This window comes from Mixophyes fleayi, chromosome 8, assembly GCF_038048845.1.
Source record: "Mixophyes fleayi isolate aMixFle1 chromosome 8, aMixFle1.hap1, whole genome shotgun sequence".
In the NCBI taxonomy this organism is placed as follows: Eukaryota; Metazoa; Chordata; class Amphibia; order Anura; family Limnodynastidae; genus Mixophyes; species Mixophyes fleayi.
This window is the reverse complement of record NC_134409.1, coordinates 53,398,919-53,411,168: the sequence shown is the minus strand read 5'-3', so window position 1 is coordinate 53,411,168 and position 12,250 is coordinate 53,398,919. Positions and strand designations below refer to the sequence as shown.

General features: G+C 40.7%; 1 long non-coding RNA gene across 1 annotated transcript in view; it reads right to left on the bottom strand.

The window, feature by feature from the left end:
* The window catches only part of LOC142100075 (uncharacterized), a 75,993-nt gene extending 65,309 nt beyond the window's left edge, over positions 1-10,684 (bottom strand). Inside the window, exon 1 of the long non-coding RNA XR_012678686.1 lies at positions 10,656-10,684. This is a non-coding gene — a long non-coding RNA (uncharacterized LOC142100075). The remainder of the gene's footprint in view (positions 1-10,655) is intronic.
* Between the last annotated feature and the right edge of the window lie 1,566 nt (positions 10,685-12,250).

Genomic DNA, 12,250 nt, shown 5'->3' with positions numbered 1-12,250 from the left:
TAGCCATACCTTGTCACCGATGGTAAAATTAAGGCCAGCTCTTCTCCTTTTATCGTAGGCCTATTTAGAGCGAGTGATGGCTTTTCTGAGACTTAATTTGGTTTGTTCCCAGATGTGGGAGAAGTTGCGAAATAATAAGTCCACTGCTGGGACTTCAGAAGAAAAAATTTGGTAAAAGGGTATTCGGGAACTGGTATTGATAGTAAATGACCATAAGTCCTCCTCCTAGGGGTTTTGTGTTGGAACATATGGAACAAGAAGACACAAACCTCCCTTACATCCTCCCATAGGGAAGGCCACCAGTAGTTGCGAGGCCCAAGTCTTGCGAATGCCAGCATGACCTCAGAAGAGGGAACGAGGAGCCCATCGTAGGAGTTTAATGCGAAGAGGTGCAGCAATGAAGATCTTGTCCGGAGGACAGCTTTTCTTGATATATCTTGCTGCCAAAATTCGACTGGGGTCCAGAATAAATTTATTATCCTCTAAGGGTTCCGAGTCATCTGCCTTGATATTTTTAGATCCAGAACGGAAGGAGATGTTGAAGTCAAATCAGGAGAAGAATAAGGACCATCTTACTTGCTGAGGATTTAGTCAGCGAGCAGTATGTAAATATAGCAAGTTCTTGTGATCAGTGTAGATGGTGATGGGAACTGGTCTCCTTCTAGGAGATGCCTCCATTTAAAAAGAGCCAATTTGATGGCCAGGAGCTCCTTGTCACCGATACCGTAGTTCCTTTCAGCAAGTAGAAGGCGACAGGAAAAGAATCCATACTTTGGCATTCGCCGACTTACGGGTCAAGGCGGTGATGGGTGCCACCAGAGTAGAGTATCTTTTAATGATATCTTTTAACTGGCGGTAATAATTGGAGAATCCTAGGAACCGTTGTGTAGCTTTAAGGCCAGAGGGCTGAAGCCAATCTAGTATGGCCTTTAACTTGGTGGGATCCATTTGCAATCCAGTGCCAGAAATGATATAACCTAAGAAAGGAACTTGTCTCTGTTCAAAGGTACATTTTTCTAATTTATAATATAGATGATTCTTTCTAATACGAGACAGAACCTCCAAGACATGTTTACAATGTGATACTAAGTCTTGGGAGAAGATGAGGATATCATCTAAGTAGATGGCCACAAATTGGTACAACAGGTCTTGAAATTCATGAAATCTTGAAAAAAAAGCCGGGGCATTGCACAACCCAAAGGGCATGACCAAGTATTCAAAGTGACTGTCCTGGGTGTTCAAGATTGTCTTCCCTTATCTCCTTGCTTAATGTGCACCAGGTTGTAGGGTCCTCTGAAGTCCAGTTTAGAAAATATGTTAGCCCCCTTAATACGGTCACATAATTCTGAGATTAGTGGTAATGGGTACCGATTCTTTACGGTGATGGCATTTAGACCTCGATAGTCAATACAAGGGCGGAGGCCCCGTCTTTCTTTTTTACAAAAAGAAAAAAGGAGAAGAGGACTTTCGGATGAAGCCTTTTCCTAGATTATCTTGGACATAGTTCTCTATGGCTTTGGATTTGGGAACGGAAAGTGGATACACTTGGCCTCGGGGCACTGGCTTGCTGGGAATGAGGTCTATGCTACAGTCCCAAATTCTTTGTGGAGGGAGTTTCGTTGCCTCCTGTTCACAAAAGATATCAGCAAAGATTTGGTAGGGTTCAGGAAGAAGTGCCAAGGGTAATCTCTTGTGGCATTTGGGATCCTTCTTGGGAACCAACTTTGAAAGGCAATGAGTAAAACAATGTTGTCCCCAAGATAAGATATGGCCGGACTGCCAGTCCAGGTTAGAGGAATGGAGACGAAGCCACGGAAGTCCAAGGATAACTGGATTGGTAGATTTGTGGATTACGAAGAAAGAGATACTCTCCTGATGGAGTGCTCCAATCTGAAGAAGAAGAGGAGTGGTACGTACAAAGATGGATCCTTCAGGAATTTCCCCCCCACAGATGGCTAAAAGGGAGATAGGTTGTTCTAAGGCTTGCGTGGGAATGGAAAATTGCTTTACCAAGGCAGCAGAAATGAAATTCCCAGCAGCTCTGGTACGGACTGAGAAAAGGAATATCGTCCTGACTGTAAAGAAATAGGAATGGTGACACAATCATTACTATAAGGGACTGAGGGAGACTGAGTAAGGAGGCCCAATGACACAGCTCCCGAACACGTTAGACCCTGTCGTTTCCCAGACGTTTGGGACAAGAATTCAGAAGATGGCCGCTCTCTCCACAATATAAACACAACTAGTTTCGGAATCTCCTCTTCCCTCTTCGATCGACAGGCGGGTCCTCCCCAATTGCATCGGTTCCTCAGGAGGAAGAACAGGTGTCTGGAAGTTAAGGGCTAAACAGATCATACTGCTTCGAGATTGTTCCCTGTCAGAATTACACTCCTTGAAACATAAATCAATCTTAACGCAGAGAGAGATGAGATCGTCCAGAGATGTAGGGAGTTCTAGGGATACCAGCTCGTCTTTAATCCGATCTAAAAGAGTCTGCCAGAATGTAGCCACAAGAGCCCTGTCGTCCCAGTGCAGTTCAGAGGCCATAGTTCTGAAGTGAACTGCATACTGACCCACAGACTGTTTGCCTTTGCGAAGACGCAATAAAGTGGTAGCTGCGTTGGAGACCCTTCCTGGTTCATCAAAAATCTTCTTGAAGGTGGACAAGAAGGTGGAGAAATTATGCAGGATGGGATCATTCCTCTTCCATAATGAGGACGCCCATGCTAAGGCTTGACCAGACTGCAGAGATATCACATAGGCCACCTTTCTCTTCTCAGAAGGAAAATTCCCGGGCAGTAGCTCAAATTGAATGGAGCATTGGTTCAGGAATCCTCTGCAAAATTTAGGGTCTCAATCAAATTTAGGCGGATTAGGTATCCGTAATTGAGAGGTAGAAGCTGCTGCTGCAGAAGGGGATCCGGAGCTGCAGCCACTGGTGCAGGAGGTCCGGTAGCCACCAAGGTGTTCTGAACAATGTCCATCCGGGTAGATGAACTCTGAAGGAATTTTAGAAGTTGCTCTTCATTGGCCTCTTGTTTGACCATTCTTCCCACTAAATGCTCCAGTAGTTCTTTAGCCACTGGATCCATGGTCAGAGCAAACTGTAACGGATTTAAGTGGATCCTGGACTATTCTTGCTTAGCGCTGGCTTTCCTGAGGTTCGGAGTCTAATGAACTCCCCGGTGTTCACCAAAAACCGCCACAAGGTGGGATGGGCTTAGCTGCCAAGAGACACAGGTCGCGGTCCTCAGGCTCGCCTCAAGAAGTAGTGTAGCGGCAGGTGCAGCGGGAGGATGCAGCAAGAAGGTAATAGAGGCATCAGACAATCCGGGTCAGGAGCACAGGCAATGAAAGTCGTCAGAAAGCCGGGTCGGTACCCAGATATGGCAGATATGCGAGTAGAGAGAGGAACGTCAAACAAACCGGGTCAGAAGCACAGGCAATCAGAGTAGCCAGCAAGCCGGGTCGGTACACAGATAAAGGAGATCCAGAAAGGTCTGCAAGCCGGGTCGGTACACGGGAGGTCAAATACACTAGGAGCAGGCACTAGGAGGAACAGGGAACAGGAGCCAGGAACAGGTGAGTTGCTCTGACACTCACCAAGTGTCAAAGCTATATTTTTATAGTGAGCCCTGTTTGAATTCCCCGCCCTAGGTTTTAGCGGTCATGTGACTGCCGAACCCAGAAGTGCGGCTTCCGGGTCCGACGGAGCAGCGGGGGAATGCGGAGGGGTAAGTATTCGTTACACCTGCATTTTATTTAATTTAAGATGCTCCAAATAGACAGCTTAGCTGAGTCTCACCCCCAGGCTTAAATTTGGCAGCCAGCCCTGCCATGTAACTCTGGGTTTCTGAGCATCAGACAAAGTCACAACTGACACAGTTTGTGAGAGCCTAACAATAAACAGTTGGTGAGCTGTACAGGATCCTAATGTTGATTTACAGGGAGTGGGTTGCAATCTGCCAAAGTGGTAAAGGGTGGAATACTATGTCACAGCCAGTGTGCTATTCCGCAGTCAGAATCTTTCTCCAGCTGGTTCAGCTTCCACCGAGAAGAGTTAGCTAAAGAGGCATAAACAGAAGTGAAGGGCATCCGATTAGCAAACTCTCAGCATTTGTTATTTGTAAACTCTTGAGCATTGCTGGTGGACCATAGTTGAGAAATCTACTTTGAAGATGTACTCCTGGTTAATGGCATGCATTGAGATAGATTAAAAAAGTAAACTAATGTGATGGATTTCATATAGGAAAATAATGTACCATCCAGTATCTAATTATTGTAGATTAGTGTACATGTGCTGTGAAAATGTTGTAAATTAAACTAAGGAAGCACATAAAATGTAAAATATAATCAAACTGTATAAAGGTTCTTGCTTAAAGTTTTCTACACAATGGTGGTAATATAATTTAATTAGACTTCACTGCCAGAGGGACTGTAAAACACTTGCAATGCTTAGCTTTCCCAAGAAGTTATAAAAGGAGGTGCAAAGAATCAGTTTTAGAAACATGACGAAGAAACACTTTTAGAACGGCACAAGATATTCTTTTCCAGTGTTTTCTGTATGAGCCTGGAGATATTCATATTTGTGTACTATAGGTGGTTCGCTAGCTCCACCTTCTTGTAACACACCATATGCTAATCTATCAAGGCTACTCATCAACCTGAAGTATTACTTATAGTGTGTACTGTACTCATACTGTGCTCATCAACCACACAGTGTTTTTCCTTGTGTTATTGTCATAGACATACAAAACACAATTAAATGACAGTGAAGACTAACATTTAAAATGTTTATATATAAAACATAAATATAAAATGTCTTGTTCATTCTTGTCCTGCCTTTTGTGTGAAAATATCTTTGAAGCTTCATCTACTTTTTTAATGGTTCATTTTTTGTTACCTAGGACATTACAAGCAAATCATACAAGCTCCAGCAACTCCACTAAAGAGTATTCTTTTAAATGTTTGCTTCCTCTATAGAAAAGAACAGACATAAAAGTAAAAACATATCAGCTATGTCACCTTAAATATGTATATATGTTCACATATACTCTAAAATGGCTTTATCATGTATATAATTGGTATATAAACCACTTAACTTAATTAACTTATTTTGTTGTCAGTGTGTTAATGACAAATTGGTCAATGTGATTGGTTCAATCAATATGAAACACACATCGTATCAGGAGACATTTCTGTCTGAAAGAGTCACACAAAGGATTTAATTTCAGGTAAATGGCCATATCTTTCCTAACTTTAATCTGTCACCACACATAAGAATAATTGTGTCAGTCAGAGCAAGTTTTTGTGCTAGGCCAAGTTGTAGCATAAAATGGAAAGAAAATTCAGAAAATATTGATCTTTACTTAGAGATGAGTGAAAATTGCAAAACCACTAAGGTAAATATTTGCCTCATTTTTCACTTAGCCACAAAGTTGTACATACTTTGCAAGCACAATTTGGCCTCATGTCTTCCCAGTCCTGCTCCAATCACACCACATAGCAGAATGCATTGAGCTGTTCGCTCTATGCACAGGCACGATATTCACGATGTGTGTAACCTCTTTCCTTCATAGGTGGCTTCAGTGTAATACTTTAATGAAACATGGTTAGGCAAGTCACAGTAAGTTGGTACAGTTATGGTAGCTAGACCATATCTTGTTAAAGTACATACTTTATTCATATCTTCTGCACAAATGTACACAGCATGCTGCAATAAAATACATCAATGTGCTGTTGTTATTCCTCAGGAGTTGAATTGGGAAAATCACTCTCTTTCCCTTCATGGGTACTGTTCTCTGTAGCAGCATTATCTCTCATGCTATCTCTATTTAGCCATTTATACTTGAAAGTGCTAGTCCCCAGTCTCTACTTAGGTATTTGTCCCCAGTCCTCTCACTTGTCACCAGTCCCATGTTTTTACTCAATAGGCTAGTGGATCCCAAACTTTTTCAGTTCAAGGCACCCTTAGGGTTTCCATAATTTTTTCAAGGCACCCCTTAGCCAAAATAATTACCAAGTAGTCACTCGCCTTGATTACCACCGGCCCTGGCCAAGCCACCCCTGTGAGATCGCCGAGGCACCCCAAGGAGCATAGGTGCACAGTTTGGGAACCACTGGGTTAGAGTCTCTGAGGCTATACTTTACTATTTTCAGTTTTTCTCCATCTTTCCCCTGAGGTCATCCCAGTCTCTTTCCACAAATTTTATGCTTTGACCTCTTCTCACTCTCTCTCCTCCTCTTAGGATGATACTACTTTTTTTTAATCATTTGTATTGAGGTTGTATATGCAAAACAACATAATACAAGCAGTCCAACATACAACAATCAGGCAAGGTTACATGAGACAGATCCATTAGAAAAGAAAAATGTCCAATACATAGAGTGTACATATTTATATATTATACAATCGCATAATGAGACAATGTGTTGATAGCAATCAAGCAATGTAACAATAGGACCCAAAAAATAGAAATATAGAGGTGATGGTGATCAAATATTGCAGCATTGTAGAAATGTGGTAAGAAAAAAAGAAAGGTGGGGACGGGTCGTCCCAGCCTAATTAGTGAGGAGAGGGGAGTGTTATTCGAGGATCTCTAGTGCATATCCTCAACTCATACAAGATGTATGGTGTAAGCTTTTCCAGAGTTGTGTTCTAAGATTGAGGGGAAGAATGTCTATCAAGCTCTCCCAAGTGGCAAAAAAATTATCCAACTTGGACTTCATTTGTACTACTTTAAACTCATGATTGGTATGTCCCACTTTAGTGCCTAGCCTAAAAAGAAGCTACAATGTGAAATTTCTAAATACAGCAGAAGTGAAAGATGATATCACTGGAACTTTGCAACTCTTTGAAGCAACCTGCTTCACTGCGAAGATCGATTAAAAAAAATAATAATAAAAAAATAAATAAAAAAAATATATATATATATATATATATACAAGTTAACCCGTGCATGATACTCATGCATTCTAGTCAAATCAAGCTACTTAAGGTGTTAAAAAGGTTCTTGTCATGCATTTGGGCCATAGCCCAGGCCTCCTCAGGGGAAGAGCGTTACTTCCCGATGTAAGCGCCCTTTTTTAACGTGGTTTTGTCCACATGTCACCATCTCATCATTCTTCTCCATCACCTCATCCTTCATTTTCATCGCCACATCTATGCAGATGTCTATCCAGACACAGGGATCTCTCTCAGCGGTCCTGAGTATCACACTCCTCTCACTCTGTCACCCCCGGCAACCACCAACCACTCCCCACTGTCACCCCCGGCAACCACCAACCACTCCCAACTGTCACTTCTCCTTCAAGAAATATATATATATTTTTTTAAATCTTTATAAACACTTTTAACAATTAACAAATTAAATTAACAAATTAAAAACATCTTAGTATACCAAATTTCAGCCCTTTCTGAATTTTTTTTCCCACATACACTAAGAATTTAGTAGGTCAGTGTATAACTCCGCCCAGCAGGTGGCACTGCAGCTTGGTTTTATTTTTTCCACACACACACACACAGACAGACTAACACACGCCACTAAGCATTTATATATTTTATATATATATATATATATATATATATATGTACAACTAACATTCAACTAAATCTTGTCTTAGTAAAGCTTTGGTTGGCACCAATATCTTGATTCATTCCAAATATGGCATTTAGCACATTGTTTTGTTGTCTTTCTTATATACACGGTTTTCATTGCAGTGGGATCTTTTGGTGAACACTCAGCGTCATGTCCAAGTATGTGTAGCTATTGTACTTGGAAGCTTAATGCATAATATATTCAGAGTAATCCCAGGACATGTGGGTGTCGTTGAGAAATGGTTGTGCATATTCATAGCAAACTCACAAAACAGTAAGGAAACATACATACATTTGTCGGAATGCATTATTTTCCCCTGCTGTAAAAGCGCATCAACAATTTCTACATTTGGCATCAAATCTCCTGTTCTGCGGAAGTAGCCAAATCTTTTGGGACATGTTCAGGCCAATCTGTTTGTTGTTTTCTCATTGTGTTCGTACAAACTAAATTAGACAAATTGTTAGAAATCAGCATTCCCTTGTGCTGTATAAATCAGGCAGTTAATACACTCAAAAAGCTTAACCCTTTTTTCTGCCACGCAGCTTCACAACCTACTGCAGTGTATTCTATATGTCCCACTAAAACACAAGAGGGTAATTCTCACCAATAATTTCAGACTGTGAAAGCTGATCCCATCCAATATCTCCTTCATTTCTAGTTATTGCAATATCTTTAATGACTGTAGGTTACAGTACTTTTTGTGATATTTTAAATATATGTATTTGTAGTTTGCAGTGGTGGGCAACAGGCAGCTCTTGGGCCACCATACGTATGGCCCCAATTGTATGCTCCTGATCTGCTTAATTCACTGCATTGTTATAAATGGAAGCACACTGCAGGGACATAATGCAGCACAACCAATCAGAGGAAGAAGAGTTGTGCTGGTAAGTGTGGGGAGGTATGAGTGGCACACAAAAGTCCCATACTTGAATCTCTACTCAACTACTCACTGAACTGTCTCCTCAGCTCTTTGCTGAAACTTTGTCTGGCAGACTCCTTTCTCCTGGGATGGACCTCTTTTCTGTCTCCAACTGGCTGTCTAATTTTTCCAGAATTCCTGCAGGACACACAGCGCCTTTCTGAGCTGCAGATTCGCGTGTGCACACACACCTTTTTAATCATGTACGGTATATGCAGACATATAGTGGAGCAAAGTTATTTTGGGGTAAACAGAAGCTTTCTACATTGCATTCTACTAAGATAAAACAATTTACTTAACATTACATGGTGACCAGGTATCATGTCTATTATGGCTTACTAGAGATGTGCGCTCACCCCCGTATTTTGGTTTTGGATGTGGGTTTAGTTCTAAAAACGTCTTTGTGTTGTGATTTTGATACAGATTTTGCCCCAAAAGCATGAAAGGTTTTGGTTTTGGATTTTGAATTTAAATTACAAATTGTGTCATTTTGAGCTGTTTTTGTTCCTATATTACTATTTATAGCATTACCAGTCATTTAAAGTCTATTTTCTAATGATCTCTTCACAGCTTGTCCAAATTTTCACCAATTTTGGACAAAATATTACTGCTAACCCTCTCCAATGTGCCACTCATACTGCCTAACAGTTACCTACTTGATGATCTTCTTTTTTTAAATTAAAATGTAATGGACGTAGACATCTTTGATGAGGGTGATAACATTGTCATTTGTCAATATTGAGGAATATGACCAGTGACCGCTGTTATCCAAATGGCTATTATTCATTTGTTAACATCCCTATCTCAGTTCACAACCAAAATGTTGGCTTTTGTATCTGCCCAAACAAATCAAGCACTTCAGCCACAGAAGTGCCAGTCCCTGTCGCTGAAGTACTTGGGTTGTTAAACTATGTGCATGTCCTTTTCAACATAAGGGTGGGTGGGCCCTTGGTGGGAGGGCCCATTTTGACTTGCATCATTTAACATTATGCCCTCTCATCGTCTTTTAAATGCCTACTAAAGCCGTTGTCTGTAGTTGAGGTATTTTGTCCACTCTCGTCTTAATGAAGAATTTTATAAAACTGCCATCAATGCATTTCATTTCTCAGATTCAATTCAAAAAATAATTATCCAGTCCATAAAGTTCTCTAACTCCATCACATAGCATTAATCGTCAGCCATCATATCTGCATCTACAAGTGTATTCTTTGCTAGTGCCAAAATTCTGTACTCTGAATTTCTCAGAAAGTGGACTTTCAATTGTTTTTGGTAATCAAATCTGCATCAATGTCAGTTATACACCCTTACTTGTGTGGGAAGGTCAACTCTTGCCTTATCTGAACTGTCTGTTTTTCATATTTCTTTCAGTTCACTAATATAACATATATATTACACCTGTCAATGCTCATTTTACTGCCAATCACAATAGAGTGTTTGTGGGGTAACTTTGTGCTGCTGATTCTGAATGTGACATAGGATTTGCTAGATTAGCTCTAATTTTTATGTAATTGGTACCCCACTGAAAAACATAAAAATGCCAAAAACTTTAAGAAAGGCAGAGCCTACTTACAAATCATGTTGAAATTGTCTCAAATCATCCAAAAGTAAACATATGAAATTCCTAATGCCATTTGCAGTATAATATCAGATAAACATATTAAGCTAATTCAGATAATTGCAATTAATGCATAGTAAAATGCTGTTTGTACGATTTTCTTTTTTGTGGGTTATCAGGACAATCACTGTGGAGGCTCCAGCCAGGGCTGCCAAGAGGAATTCAGGGCCCCGGTACAACAAATTCATGGGGCCCCCCTTATAGTCGAGCATGCAAAAAAAATTTGCGCCGCAATTTTTTTTTAGGGTGTGTGGTCATGCATTTGGGGGCGTGGTAAATGCGCCATTGGGGCGTGGCTAACATCAAAATCACTAGGCTCTCAATTCGCCGGATCATCTCATATGTCCAAGCACTCCTGACTTTCAGGACATATAGCACCACAGTGTAGTATAGAAACAATGCAGTGTTTACACAGAGAGTTCAGTCTTGGCCTGCACCTTACATTGGGCACAACATTCACCAAAAATTGGTATTGTCCCTACTAGAATCACAACATTTCACACACTGTGCTGTTCTCTCCTACCCTTTCTTCTCACTTTCTCCACCTGTGGCTTTCTCCACCTGTGGCTGCTGGTTTCTTTAGTTACGGCTTGTCCAAATCCTGGAATGTTGAAGGAACTATTTGGGGAAAAAAATGGCTACATTTAGAAAATTACAGCCAGGCCTGGCGTTAAATCAATAGCACCCACGATTAATAATTAGGCCTTCCTCCAGTCCCAACATTAAAATAATAATAATTCACATTTAATAAATAAACCTATTCCCTTCCTGCAAACAGCAATACCTATTTCCCGCAATCATCACTGCCATTAAATAACTCATAGTCACATTTAATAGACCTCATTCTCCCTAAACTCACCCCATATTCAATAGCCCCCAAACCACCCCATCTTAAATTAATAGTCCCCACTATTAAATTGCCTCACCATCACCCTACAAACAAAATAGCGCCCATTAATTAGCCACCACCTACCTCACACACACTACATTGCAACAAGCTCCCTGTGCCATCACACACACAATACTGTGCCCCTTCATCACAACTAAACTGTGCCCCCTTATGCTCACACTGCGCCCTCAATGCTGCTTTCCCCCCTTCTTTTTCACTCTGTGCCTCTCCCATTTTTTTTTTTAATTAGTGCTTCCCTCCCCCTTTTTTTAATTAGTGCTTCTCTCCCCTTTTTTTAAATTAGTGCTTCTCTCCCCTTTTTTTTTTAATTAGTGCTTTTCTCCCCTTTTTTTTTTAATTAGTGCTTCTCTCCCCTTTTATTAATTGGTGCTTCTCTCCCCTTTTTTTAAATTAGTGCTTCTCTCCCCTTTTTTTTTTAATTAGTGCTTCTCTCCCCTTTTTTAAATTAGTGCTTCTCTCCCCTTTTTTTTCTTTAATTAGTGCTTCTCTCCCCTTTTTTTAATTAGTGCTTCTCTCCCCCTTTTTTTTTGCTCTCAGCCTCTCCCCCCTGTTTTTTTACTTCCTCTTCCCTCTTCTTTATATGTCCCTTTCTGTTTCCCTCCCCTTGCCTCTCTGTTTCTTTACTTACCTTACTCACCAACGATGGACCCCCCCCCCCCCCCCCCCCATGGGAAAAAATAAATAAAAAAATAAAATAAAAAAAACACCAAAGAGAATTTTTTTTAAAAAAATTAAAAATTAAAAATTAGCACGCAAGGCCCAGGTAAAATGTACCCGCCCCCCCCCCCCTCTTGGTGGCCCTGGCTCCAGCAATGTGTCTGCCCAATCTGCCTTGATACCTTTCCTACATCACCTTAATATCTTGCTGAAACCTCTCCCCTTGTTCCTCACTAAAATCACCAAGATTATCTTGAAATCTGTGTAAGTGACTATGGAGAAAGTGTACCATTATGCTCATATTAGAACCCACATTTTTAAAGTTTGTGAGCATGTTTTCCACCATTCCTTCATAATTATCTGCTTTTTGGTAACCCAAGAAGTTCTTAACAACTGAGACATAACTGTCCATAAGCTTCAAAACCATTCATGAATTTTGTAAAATTAGAATCATTGATCAGTTTACAAATTGAGGGCTATCAAAGATTTCAACTTTAGTTTTTCCATACTTAGTTCAGAGAACGTTCTACAAATACATTTGAAGCAATCAC